We start from the raw sequence: 14,346 nt of genomic DNA on the forward strand, positions 1-14,346 counted from the left end.
TTCTGCCTATTGCCCTGAGGAAAGTCCCAGCTTGTATTGAGGAAAATTGGAGGCTGTGCTGCTTAAGACCTGCAATTAAGCCACTGCTGTTCTCCAAACCAATGAGTCCTTCCAAGTAGTAATCTAATTTATTTTTCCCATTTTCTAAGTAATGCCAGGGTAAGCATGTTCATCATTTTAGACTCACTGATTCTAATTCCTAAATCAAACTTGTTTGTTCAGTAGAAGGTAAACAACCCCCAAGCTATCACCCACTCCCATTTCTTTGGAAAGAGAGCGTTTCAGTCAGAGAAGATAAATAGCATGTCAAACATCATTTGGAGGGGCAGCAACTGAGTAATTTCTAGTTTCCTGCATCTGTCTCCAGCTGCTGTAGCCCAGTGTGACTCTGGCAGCTGTATGCTGGCTTGGTTGAGCTGCTATTTAGTCAAATCATATCAATACTGCTAAGCATTTGTTTGATATAATAATCTCAGGCTAGCCCAGGAACGCACACTTTGAACCACATGGAGAGGATCTGGTTTCCAGCTATCTGTCCGTGCATAGAAGATCAACTACTTGATACCTGTAATCCTAAGTTCCCTTAAAAAATATAAGAAGGCCACATTTAGAGGATTGCTGGAGTCAAATAACACTGGGGAGGATTCAATTCAATTCCACAAACATTTATTGGGTGCTACTACATACAAGGAAACATAGGATACATAAAGATCAGCAAAAGATAGTCCCAATTCTCAAGTATAATTTAATGCCAGGTTATAAAAACATCAATAGTTAACTAATTGTGTTTTAGACTTGACCTCATCCCAAAAGGATTTAAGACGTAATATCCTTGCAAAAATATATATGCAATAGGTCAAAATGAAACAAATAGGATTATGTGAGAGGGATTTCTGGAAAATTAAGTGTAGGGAAGATCACATGAATCTGGAAGTGAAATAAGCTTAGAAAAATAGACCATGAGAAAGAAAGCTTACCAAGAGGGTGCATAAGTTTGTCTTAAGACTTCCCGGATGGCTGGACAAAACCAGAAACAGAATTTATTTTTTTCTGTGATTAACAATGTCTATATTGATCATATTCAGGAAAAGTAGGGGTATACCAGGAATGGAAATAATACTGAACTTCGTCATATAAAGATTTTGATTTGTCATAGGTTGGTAGCAAGGACTCAATTGCTTATGTAACAGCCACCCCTGTCACCTTCTCTACTCCAAACACCCTTCACCACCACAGGTACACACACTAGGAGCTGAGCATGCAAGACCCCAGCTGTTGCAGACACCCTTCAATGTGTGACCTCTTCGTGGCCAATGGAGAGTGCAGAGAAGGAAACTGAGAAGCTCGTAGGTAAGGCTTTCTGTTTGTGTTTTTGCTTCCTAATAAAGAGAAATGTTGGGGAAGAAATTACATATCTTGTCCTTTGTAGGATTTTTTTTTTACATTTCTTGAGAGGAATATTTGTTGGTAAGCTTTCTAACACTGGGACAAACTATCCCACATACTCACTTGAAGGAAAGGAGATTTATTTGTATCATGGTTTTAGAGGTCTCAGTTCATGAACAACTGGCTCTGAGGCAGGGACATCATGGTGGAAAGGTATAGTGGACCAAAGCTACTCAACCCATGGTGACCAAGAAGGAGAGAAGAGAAAGAGCATCAGACAGGTAGGGGCCAGGGATGAGATATAGACCACATGGCCACACTTCCATAACCCACCCAGGAACATCCAGAATTGGGCTTTAATAGCCTAGGTGGCTCCCAAGCCAACCAAGTTGACAGTTAAGCTTAACCATCAGATGAATGTCTAGAGCAAGACCATATACTAGTTGAAAAGTAGAGCAAAACTTTTGTGAAATCAAAATTTGAATCCAAACTCAAATTTCTGACTCCAACCTAGGAATGGGCAATAAAATTCATGCCAGAATCTGAAAAAAAAATTTTTTGATGTAAATTACAAGAAAGTAAAGCTAGATAAGAAATATCACCTCAAATCTCATAATGAGACTCTTAAAAAAAAGTTGTTTTCCATGGCCCAGTTAGAAAAGACAGGCATCTGTTCCACCTTTACAATGTGGTGTTATTCTGTGAAATAAGAAGAGGCATGTGGGCTCTGGCCTCCCTCCCTACCTCATCCTTCCATACTCAGGTAACAAATAAAACCTATTGCAAACAACTTCATTTGTGAAATAAGTGGCTGAGATGTAGAAGTAGAAAGAGCTCAAAAAATATCAAGAAGCTTAGATTAGAAAGATTAGAGAAAAAAAGATTAGAACTGTTCTTGTCAACTTCCCTCCAGCTTGACACCTATATCAGACACTTTTCTGTCACTGGGATAATATATCTTATGCCTGCAACTTAAAGGAGAAGTTGATTTTGGCTCATGGTTTCAGAGGATTCAGTATATCCACTACAAAGTAGTAATGGCATAGTAGAAGGACATAGTGGAAGAAAATTACTCAACCCATAGAAGCCAAGAAGCAGAGAGAGAAGAGTGGAGCTATGGAGAAGAATACGCCTTTCTAGGTTATACCTCTAGTGATACACCTCTTTCAACCAGGCCCCTCCTCTTAATTCTGCCTTCAGCTATGAACTCATCAATAGGTTAGTATACTAATGAGTACAGTGCCCTCATGATCCAACCACCTTCCAAAAATGTTTCCTTTGAACACAATAGATTTGGAGAGGTGTTTAGATCTAAACCATAACAAAATCTTGCCAGGGAGTTCAACCATCATACAACTAGGCAATGAGCCAAGTGAGATATGAAAAAAAAAAAAAAAAAAAAAAAAAAAAAAAAAAAAAAAACAGAAACATTTGACTCAAAGGAGCTCATCTCAGAAAATTACCTATATCAAGATTCAAAAGATAATATCAGAAAACCTTCAGGAACGTCTTTAAGAATGCGAAGAGACAAGCCACTGTAAATCAGAGGCTTAGGGAGAAAAAAAGCTGAGAGTCAAAGCTAAGATTAAAATTCAGAAGTTGAAAGGGAAATAAAAACATCTGAAAAGTTGAAATTAAGAGGAATCCCAATGAAAAGTTAATGGGATTCCCTGGTAAAAATGGAGCCTTAAAGAAACAGCACTCTAGCAGGCCAAGGCAGGAGGATTGCAAGTTCAAGCCTGTCCTGTCTCAATATAACAAAAAAGGACTGGTGATGTAGCTCAGTAAAAGTCAGTACAGAGGCCCTAGGTTCAACTCCAGTGTCACTAAAAGATAGTTGGAGGTAGAAGGGCATGTCTAACTTTGTTTTTTCCCAAAACTACAGTGAAGTTTTTGGTTTATTTTTTAATATAGAAGACTACATGGTTAGAGAAAATGGAAGAAGAGAAAATAGTGACAAATTTTTGAAGCTAGAAAATAGATGGATGTATGGAAAATAACTTCACAGACTGAGAAAACCAAATCTTAGACTGTAGGTGAGGGAAGCTAAGAACCAACTCAACTTATGCACTATAAGATTCAGGAATTAGCAACACTAAAATTTCTAGAAATGCAGGGGGCAAGGTAAAGAGCACTGCCTCTCACTGCCCTTCTCTAATCACCACTGGGTGTGGTGTCTTCTCTCCAGAAGGTCTGGAAGTGTCTGCTGCACACAGGGTGAGAAAGGGAATCTGTAGGCCTGGGGACAGCAATGAGGCTCTGTGTCAAAAGCAGGAACATGAAGCACAAGTTTGCATTTTACTTGCTGATTTGGAGTTTCTTCTGCACTGGTTCATAGAATCCAAGGCTCTGTTTTTCAGAAAAGAGAGACTTCTTCAAGAAAGACATGATCATGTCATGGTCGGAAACCCCGAAATATTGAGAATTGAAAGTGATTCACAGAGAATGGGCTATATCCAGGCATTTGGCACTCCAAGTTAGCCTTTTAGCCCCCATTCTTAAACATAAATTTAAAAAGCAGTATTTTCCATAAAGCCAAAATAGGTGGGTGTTGTGAAAGAGAGAGAGAGAGAGACAGAGAGAGAAAGACAGAGAGAGAGAGAGAGAACAAGAGAATAAAATTAGGAAAAAGGGCAAGGTACACAGAAAAGAAAAGATTAAAGAGTGAACTAATTAATATCTTCCAAAATCTAAAGGATTTGTATATGTGAAACAAGATCAAGAAACAAAGCAATAAAAATATGTAAGAGTTTTTGGGAAAAATGCAATGACAAAATTAAATTCAGACACGTAGTGGCACAAATCTAAATGTTACTGTGAGACTTTGAATCAGTGGTATGCAGCGTGAATTTGAAAAGCCTTCCTGGATTTCAGGCACAAGCTTGGAGAGATTTAAATAATAGACACAGGATATACAGAAAAGGTATACCATGGAGAATTAATACAGATCTTGTCCTCAAAAGGGAGATCATCAGAAAATGGAGATTAAAAAAAACCCCAAAGGTAAGAAGAAAATAACCACCCTGGGCTGAGAAAAGATCTGTAGTTGCAGGCTGAGTGAACACACCCTACACAAGCAAAATGGATTTTTAAAAGACTCAAATGGAGGCACATCCCAACCAACTTTGGGAGTTGAAAGAATGATGAGAGAACTTTGTGTGCCCCTTTGGGAAAAATACATATAAATATAAGGCAGTATTCATAAAAGTGGCCTCAAATATCTTTTCTGCAACTTGATATTACAAAAACACTGCACTGATGTCCATAGAATTTTTAAGAGAAACAATTCTCATCTAAAAATTTTGTACCTAGCCATGTTTTGGGTATGAAGGCAACAGAAGAGGTATCATATAAATCATACCTCTCAAAGGTATCATATAAATTCACATGAATTTCTTACAAAACACTTGTTGCATCTATAAATGTAATGCCTGTGAGAGAGCAAAATTTTGCAAATTTCAAAGTGTGAAGATAATTATATAAAAGATTTGGCTACAAGCACCATTTAGAATTGAGAGATATTCAAATTAATTCTTGTAAACATGGTTATAAAACTAGATTCCAGTTTCAAAACTTACTTTCAAGTTAAAAGATATGTAATCATTGGAAGAAAGAAGGGGATAGATCAAGGAAGGAAAATGAAGAGGGAACAGGAGATTGAGAAAGGGGGGTAAGAGATTGCATTTCAATGAGTCTCTGAGTTTAAGCACAAATTAAATTTGTGCTTAATCTAAGGATAGCAGTTGTTAAACTTTGTTGTGTGCTGAAATCATCCCAAATCCTCATGAAACACAGATGCTTGCTTTTTCAACTGCCACAGGGTACAACTATGAGCTCCTCTGCTATTTCCAATGTGCAATCTCTTTGGGGAATCATTTGCTCAATCAGTCAAGTATGGCAAGTTCATTCCCTGTTAAGTCCTAAAAGTTGCTAACGGGTAATGACTGCCTGTGAGCTTTGTTGAGATCATGTCCAGACTCACTGCGAAATTTTTCTGATACAGTTGTTATCTTCACAGGAAAAGGCAGAAAGGACATCAACACTGGCCATCTCTTGGTTGAAGTATATTTGAAACTAAAGTTAACTCTCAGTGAGTACAAAACAGGATAGATTCCTCCCAAAATATTAGAGAACATCAAAGTAATATATTATATACACAGAAACACTAAACTTACTGGAAATTAAATTAGGTAGAACTCTCAAAGACACTGGCATAGGAAATGACTTTATGAACATCTCGGCAGAGGAGAACTTGTACAAAGATCAACAACTGGATCTCATTTTATTAAAAAAGTTTTTTCAGTGCAAGAGAAACTGCCAACAAAGCTAAGAGACAATGTAAAATGTGGGAAAAATTTTTGCTATGTACTTTTCAGACAAAGGACTACTATCTAGAATATATAAAGAACTCAAAAAAATCACCCCCCCCAAATACTAAGACCACGTTTTAAAATGGGCACCTGAAATGAACAGACACTTCTCAGGCAAACAAGTAAAAGCAGCAAATAAATATATGAAAAAATGTTCAACATCCCTGGTCACTCAAGAGATACAGATGAAAACAACACTGAGATTCCAACTCACCCCAGAATGAATGACTACTATCAAGAAAACAACCAATAAAAAATGCTGGCAGGGCTGTGGGGAGAAAGGAACCCTTTTTCATTGTTGGTGGGAGTGCAGGCTGGTGCAACCACTGTGAAAATCAATATGAAGATACCTCAAAGAACTAGGATTATAGGTCCCATTTGACCCAGCTATCTTTCTGCTAGGTATCTTTCCCAAAGAATTAAAAGAATCATACCACAGTGATGTATGTGCACCCATGTATATAGAGGCACAGTTTGTAATAGCTAATACTTGGAAACTACCCAAATGCCCATCAGTTGGAGATTGGATAAAGAAGATGTACTTTTTCTATAAAATGGAGTACTGCTCAGCCATAAAGAATAAGAAACTAGAAACATTTATAGCTAAATGGATGCACATTGAGGCCATACTCTTACGTTAAATAAATAGGACAAACATGAATAAATACAAAATAGTTCCTCTGGTGTGAAAAAATAAAAGTATAACTAAAGGTTCAAATGGTATAATTGAGAGTGTGAAACAGGAAGGAAGTGGCTAAAGGGTAAGTGGGAAGTGGAGAGGAAAGAAAATAAAGGCAAAACCTTTTTAGTTTTATTGTAGGATTCCCTATTTTTAATGTTCATACAGAGATTTCTTTAACTGAAATACCTAATAGTTTCTTTGGTGTGAAAAACTACAATAGTACACAGGATCCTAATGAGATAATTAATAATGTGAAATAGGAAGTAAAGGGCTAAAGGTGTAGGGAAAGTGGGAAGGGTGGGGGAAAGGTAATAAGGGAGAGGAAAAAAATATGACAAACTGAAAAAATGTAAATAAAGTGTTTGTAAATGGGGAGGGGAGGAGAGGGTGAAGGGAGGGCAGGGACAAGGGGAAAAAATGAGAATCAAGACCTATTATGTAAAGGTACAGAATCCCAATGATGAGTGTAACTGTATTGTATACCTAGATTGTACCAATAAACTCAATTTTAAAAAAAATAAAATAAAATAAAGGAAAAGAAAACTTGAAAAAAGGAAAAAATGGAAACAAAGTCTTTGTAAATATGGAAGAGTGAAAGGGGTGAAAGGAGGCCAGTGGTATGGGGAAAAAAATGAGAACCAAAACATATCATGTAAAGGTACAAGATCCCAATGATAAATGTAGCTGTTTTGTAGCCAGGCGTGATGGCACACACCTATAATTCCAGCACTCGGGAGGCCAACACAAGAGGATGCTGTGAGACTAGCCTGGGCTACATAGTGAGTTCCAGGTCAGTCTCAATTACATAGTGAGACCCTGTCTCAAAAAACAAACAAATAAACAACAACAACAACAAAAAAGTAGCTGTTTTGTTTGCTTTAAATGTACCTTTAAACTTAATGGTGGAAAAAAAGACTAGAAATACAACTGGTGGAAAAAAAGAAAAAAATACAACTGGGGAAAAATTCCTTCATTAAAAGAAAATGTCTTTAGATTTTATAGAAAGAGAAGAGACATATATGTGACATTTTCCAAAGACCCATCAGATAAAAATTACCCCACAAAAACTTACTAAATGATTAAAAGTGAGCAAATATACCAAGCAAATGCAATCAGAAACAGTACCAATACTAATAAAAACATATAAATTAAAGTAGAAATATTAAATGGGACAAATACATTCTGTCTCTATATTTCACAATAGATATAAAACTGTCATGAAGTTTTATGTGCCAAATAGCATTATATCAAAATATTACAAAATGAAATGTGCTATAAATTAAGGGAAATGGACAAAAGTCCATTGTGAAAAGCTTGATATATTTCTTCTTTTCTTGAAAGACTGATGAAAAATGTAAATAAAGTTCATGTTGATAAACTATAGAATTTAACTTTATTTCTAATTTCAATGAAACATTGACCAAAGGATAAGATCATACAGAAAGTTATAAAAGTACAAAATGTACAGCACACATTGACTAGAAAGAATCCATTATTGAGTCAAGGCAAAAATTCTTACAGCAATTGCAAAAAGTATAAAATTTGACAACAAAAATATTACATATCAAAATTTATGTCATGTGACCAGAGTAGTATCCAGAAGGAAATTATTAGATTTCAAATGACTCCCTTTTATTCTTAAGAAGGACAAGGGAAAATAAATGCATTGCAACTAACATAACTATGAGAGGACTATCATTATAGAAGAAAAGTCTAGGTTGAAATTTAGGGCTGTAATGGTTTTTATTATATGAAATCTAAGATGCCTTTTATAGTCTTTCTTCTAATCCTAGTACTGCAGTGGTATTTCTCTCCACTCTTCTGTCAATTCCAGTATAGTTGAAAAATTTAGGTTTTAATTTTTTGTTTTATATCAAGTTAATTAGCATATGAATCTTATAAGGATTAATAAGATGTTACTATAGTACAGTTCCTAAAACCTTTTTAGAAACAGGTTATTTCTAAACTCATCAAAGCCTTCATATTGAGCTAATTATATCTCCTTGAGGAAGGAGGGGACCCTACTTTCCAAAGACTCAGAAAGAAAAATATGTTTTGTCAAATAAATTACATTTTCCACAAGCCCAGCTGCCTAAACTATAATACCTCATAGCTACTTAAAACTTTAATAAGAGTAAATATAAAATGCAAAACTAAACTTCTAATGTGGAAAATGCACATGACCTGTGGTTTGGTGACGAGCTTTTAATATAATACTAAAAGCATGACCCATGAAAGAAGAAAAAAAAAACTTTATATTTTACTAAAATTAGGTTTTACTAAAATTTGACTTCTTATAATGTTGGATTTTATTAAATTTTAAAAGTTCTCTGTGAAGGAAATGTTAACAGAATAAAAAAAAGAAAACTCACAAAATAGGAGACATTTATTTGTAAAACACATGTCTGATAAAAGGTGAACCAAAATATACAAAAATTTCTTCAAATTTAGCCTTCATAAAGCAAGGAACTCATGTAAAAAAATGGGCAAAAGATCAGAACAGACAGTTTCATCATATAAAACAGACAGGTGGCCAATAAGCATATATAAAAAGATGCCTACCACCATTTGTAGTCAGGAAAGTGCAAATTAATACAACAAAACAACACTAATACTCACTTATAGCTAAATGTCTAAAACCTGAAAAGTTAAACCCAAAATACCAATTGCCAGTGAAGATTCCTCATCCATTGTTAGTTGTTAAGGTTTACATCTAGATGTTCCCCCAAAGCCTGATGCACTTATAGGTGGGGCTTTGGGAGGTGATTGGATCATGGGAGTGTGGTACTCATTAGTGAATCAGTCCACTGATGAATTTATGGCTAAGCGTGATTTTGGGATTGAATCCTGGTCAGAGGAGGTGGGTTACTGGGATGTGGCCTAGAAGGTTGCATCTTCCACCCTTCCACTCGATCTTTCTCTGCTTCCTGCCACCATGCCATGAGCAACTCTCCTCTGCCATGCTGTCCTTCCTTAGAACCAAATAACTATGGACTGAAATCTCTACAAATTCTGAGTCAAAATAATCCTTTTTTCCTTTTGGTCTTTTGGTCATGGCTACTTGGGGTTCTAGATGGTCCAACTATCTTTTTATTTCTTTCTCTATATTTGGGAAGTTTTCTGCCATTATTTACATGAACAGGTTTTTTATGCCACTTTATTATTTTCTGATTTTTTAATTATTCCCACTATTATTAGAGTAATCTTATTTGCATGAGTTAGCAGTGATTGGATCCATTTTTCATATTCTCTTGTTTTTAAAGTGTATTTGAATAGCTGATTTTTGAAGTTATCATTGTCTAGTTCTGACATTGTCCTCACATTGTTCCATTCTGCTTTCCATACCTTCCCTATTATTTCTAATCTCCTGGATTTCTGATTGAAATCTTTTCAGGGTCTCTAATTCCCTGGTAAAATGCTCATCTGTGTATTGTATAATTTCATTTAGATCATTCAGCTTTTAAAAAGTGTCTTCTGAAAGCTCCTGCATCACTTTTGGTTATTACTTCCACCATCTTTTCAGTTATATCATCTCTAATCCCTAATCTAATAATCTAATCCAATCAAGGATAGTATTCACTTATAGTATACCATTAGTATAGACAAATGAGATATTAATATACCATAAAACAAATTGTGTATCACTCTTAATCATACAGAGGAAATAAGCAATTACGATTTAAACATTACAACAACCCAGGTATTGACTTACATCTAATATGTTCTAAATGTAACAGCTATATCTCAGCTAATGGTTGAAAAGAATTCAACAGTAAATTACAGAGTTAGCTATCAAAAGATTAACAAAACTTCATTGTTCTACTGTTAAAAATATAGGGTTTGAGAATGGGGTATTCAAGAAGAAATCTTTGATACTTTAAACTCTGATATGAGAAGAGAGAAGTGGTACAAAAGATCTCATTGAGGAGTAGAAAGATCTTTATACAATTAAGTAAATGTGAGAGAAAAATCTAGCAAGAAGTAGAAGACAAAAGAGGGAGAAAAATGATATAGAGAGTAAAAATAAAAGAGAAATAATTATGAGTTATAACGATTAAAAGGAATAAAAAGAAAAAAGTAAGGAAAAGAGCTAAGAAGCAAGGCAGAAAGGCAAATGAAAATTTCCAAAGCCCCAAGAAACTGCTGAAGAAAAAAAGGAAGGAAGAAAAGAAAGCCAAATAAAGCTAAAAACAATGCTCACATTCACAAACAAAAACAGGAAAAAATGTACCTCGATTTCAAATTTGTGGTTTTCTTCCTGTGTATACAGTATTTTGTTTGGTTTTTTTTTGGGGGGGGTACCAGGGATCCAACGCAGAACCTTGCACTTGCAAGGCAGGTGGCAGAACCACTGAGCTAAATCCCCAGTCACTGCATCTATAGTTTTAAAGCAGTGTCCAGTAAAGACATGTCCCTGTTCTTGTTGGTAGATTTTTTAAAAAGGCTGTCAGAGCCAGATCCATTCTGAATACCATCATCAGTAAACAGGCAGTAGGAATGAGTTGAGGTGCTGATTCTAGGACTTTCAAATCCACCAAGATTCACACTGAGCCTAGCCTCTGGTTGTGGCTGTTGCATATGGGTCATTTAGTTTAAAACCCTTTGGAGCTCTCTTGCCAGCCTGACCATGGCTACCTGGCTTTCAATGCTTCTTCTGTCTGTCCCTCATCCAGTCACTGTGAGTGCATAACACTGACAGCCCTGAAATGACACCAACCCATGGCTGCTCATAGTCCTAGATTCAGTTGACCTCTCCCTGGAATGGCATCCAACCACTCTCTCCAGAGAAGGAGAGACATTTGGACTGGAGTAACTGACCAGCTGTAGCTAGCATCTGTTGGTCCATTCCACTTCTGGATTTCTCCTTGAAGACTTCTCCAGCCCCTCACTTTCATTGTGTCAGAGTAGATTCAGTACTCCTTTCTTGCAAACCACAACCCAGGAGCTGGAAAGTAAGTACAGATTGCCCTTGATTTTTCTGCATTGTGTTCTGTCTTTACAGTTTCTCTGTAGGCTCCAATTTTCCCATCAGGTCTTTCCTAGGTGTGCATTCTGAATGATTGAGAAGCTGATTTGTTGTCGCTCACCACTCTGCCACCTCCTGGAAGTATAACCCTGTTGATACTTATAACTGAAATGGCATTAGATATAAAGATCAATTTAGGGAATATATTTACTTGATTTTTTATATATTTCTAGTCTTATTTATATCATTTAATTTTTATCAGCACTTTTTATAGTATTCAGAATACAAATTTTGCATAAGACTTTCTAAAATTATGTCTAAATATCCCATATTCTTTGATCTTTAACAATGTTTATGAAATTCTTATTTAATAATAGTACATGAAAATAGAATTTATTTTTGTAATTGACCTCATATACATTGTAAATACATACATTTACAATATGTACATTTCATTTATTCTTGATACTGAGCAAAAGCAATTTATACAAAGTACAATATAGCAAAGACTCACTGAGAGTGAAATTAGGGAAACAATCTATTTCACAATAGCATCCAAAAAATGAAATATCTATGAATCAATCTAACAAAAAAAGCAAAAAACCTCTACACTGAGAACTACAACACTCTGAAAAAAGAGAAGGAAGAGGATAGAAGAAAGTAGAAAGATGTCCCTTGTTCCTGGGTAAGAAGAACCATTATTATGAAAAGGGCCATACTTCCAAAATGGCTATACAGATTCAATGCAATCCTGATTGAAATCCCAACAGTATATTTCACAAAACTAGAGATCCAAAAATTTATTTGGAATAAAAAGAGATGTAGAACAGCAAAAGCCATTCTAGGCAACAGAGACATGGCAAGGTTTATCACAATCCCCAATTTGAAACTATAATACAAAGCCACTGTGATAAAAACAGCATGGTACTGGTAAAGAAATAGACATGAAAATCAGTAGAATAGATTAGAAAATGAAGAAACAACTCCAGACGCACTTGGCTACCTCATCTTTGATGAAGGAGCCAGTCATCCTCAGTGGAAAAAAAAAAGACAACCTCTTCAATAAATGGTGTTGGAAATACTGCATTTCAACTTGTCAAAGATTGAAACTAGACCCCTGCCTTTCATCATGCACTAAACTAAAATCCAAGTAGATAAAAGATCTAAATATAAAACAGAGACACTAAACTTGCTGGAAGATAAGTTAAATAGAACTCTCAAAGACATTGGCATAGGAAATGACTTTATGAACATACTTTATTTTTCTGATATATACATATTGCTTTTGTTCTGAATTAATAAATCAAATGTGCATATTATAGACTGAAAAGTAATCATACATGTGTTCACATGTGTGAGCACAAACACACACACACACACACACACACACCTCAAAGTCTTAGAGAACAAGACAGTATGGAGATAAAATTGCTCATTAGAACCATACCTCTTTTTATCTTTTGCTTCTCCAGTAGTTTGACTTACAAGGCAAATATCAGTGGCTTCCACCTGCCCAAACTCTAGTCAACTCTAGTCTCTGCTTTTTTTTTTTTTAAATTTATTGGTGCATTCTAGGTAGACAGTACAGTTACATTCGTTACTGGGATCTTGTACCTTTACATGCCAGGTCTTGGTTCTCATTTTTTCCCCTTGTCCCCACCCTCCCTTCACCCTCCCCTCCCCTCCCCCTTTCACATACTTTAATTCCATTTTTACATTTTCTCATATTTTTTTCCTTTTCCCTTATTCCCCCTTCCCTATCCTTCTCACTGTAGTCTCTGCTTTTTACTTTAACAAGATGTGTATGTCCTCCCTGAACCACAGTCCAGAAAGTGCCTTCAGATAGATTCTAGGGCTTACATGTTTATGTGCCTCTTCTCATGGATCACAGTCCTGTCCTGGCTCTTGTCCAGTATTGTAAAATGTCTTATGTTTTCTTATTATCTACAGTGGAAGCCAAGGCTGATACCAGTAACTACAGCATTGTCAAAAGTGAAACCCACAAGCTAGTTACTTTTAATAGCATTGGTCTTTCTGTAAGTACTGATGTGCAGGTGGATAACATGCAAATGATGTTACTCTACAGCCTCAATAATTCCAGTCTCTTGTATCAAAGACAATTGTAAAACAGCATATGATTAACATCTTTGTCACATTTTTTGAAGCCTAGCTCTAAATATAGTATAAGAGAAATGGTGGTTTGGGGAGGACAGTTCAAGTCAATATTGGATTGTGAGAAGCAGCATCCAATTGAGAAAGAAGACAAGAGTTAGCCAACTAAACACATATATGCTAATTACTGTGAATCAGTGACAAAAGTGAGGCTTCAAAGGATAAAAGTAAAAGCAAAAATTAACTCCTTTGAAGTAAGTCACTGCGGAGCAGAAATGATGATCATTAATCTGGGAACATTTAGGTACAGGCAGAGGGCTACAGTTGCAGACCTCTGGAGAACTTCTCTGGTTTAAGGAGTCTATGATTAGAAACAAAAGTTTAAAAAGCTATTACATTAATAAACCTAATTTACAAACCATCAACAAAAGGGTTAGGCACAACGTGTTTCTAGTTTTTTTATTGAGTTTATTGCTAGTTTTTACATATACAGTAGTTACATTTATCATTGGGATCTTGTACCTTTACATGACAGATCTTGGTTCTCATTTTCCCCCATATCCCAGCCCTTCAACCCTCTCCCTGATTTACAAAGACTTTGTTTCAATTTTTTCCTTTTCTCATATTTTTTCTTTTCCTTTTTAGCTTTTCCCTACCCTTCCCACTTCCCCTACACCTTTACCCCTTTTCTTCCTATTTCACATTATCAGTTATACAATTTGGATCTTATTTACACTTTTTCACACCAGAGAATCTATTCATTACTTACACATGTGTGTCTTATTTATGTCACTGAAGAGTATGGCCTCAATATGCATCCATTTTCATAT

General features: G+C 35.7%; 1 long non-coding RNA gene across 1 annotated transcript in view; it reads left to right on the plus strand.

Moving 5' to 3' along the window:
• The first annotated feature begins 1,283 nt into the window (after positions 1-1,283).
• The window catches only part of LOC117286289, a 77,759-nt gene continuing 64,696 nt past the window's right edge, over positions 1,284-14,346 (plus strand). Inside the window, exon 1 of the long non-coding RNA XR_004517375.1 lies at positions 1,284-1,350. This is a non-coding gene — a long non-coding RNA (uncharacterized LOC117286289). The remainder of the gene's footprint in view (positions 1,351-14,346) is intronic.

The sequence above is a fragment of the Fukomys damarensis genome, unplaced genomic scaffold (assembly GCF_012274545.1).
Source record: "Fukomys damarensis isolate Sample0158 unplaced genomic scaffold, DMR_v1.0_HiC HiC_scaffold_16, whole genome shotgun sequence".
Taxonomy (NCBI): domain Eukaryota; kingdom Metazoa; phylum Chordata; class Mammalia; order Rodentia; family Bathyergidae; genus Fukomys; species Fukomys damarensis.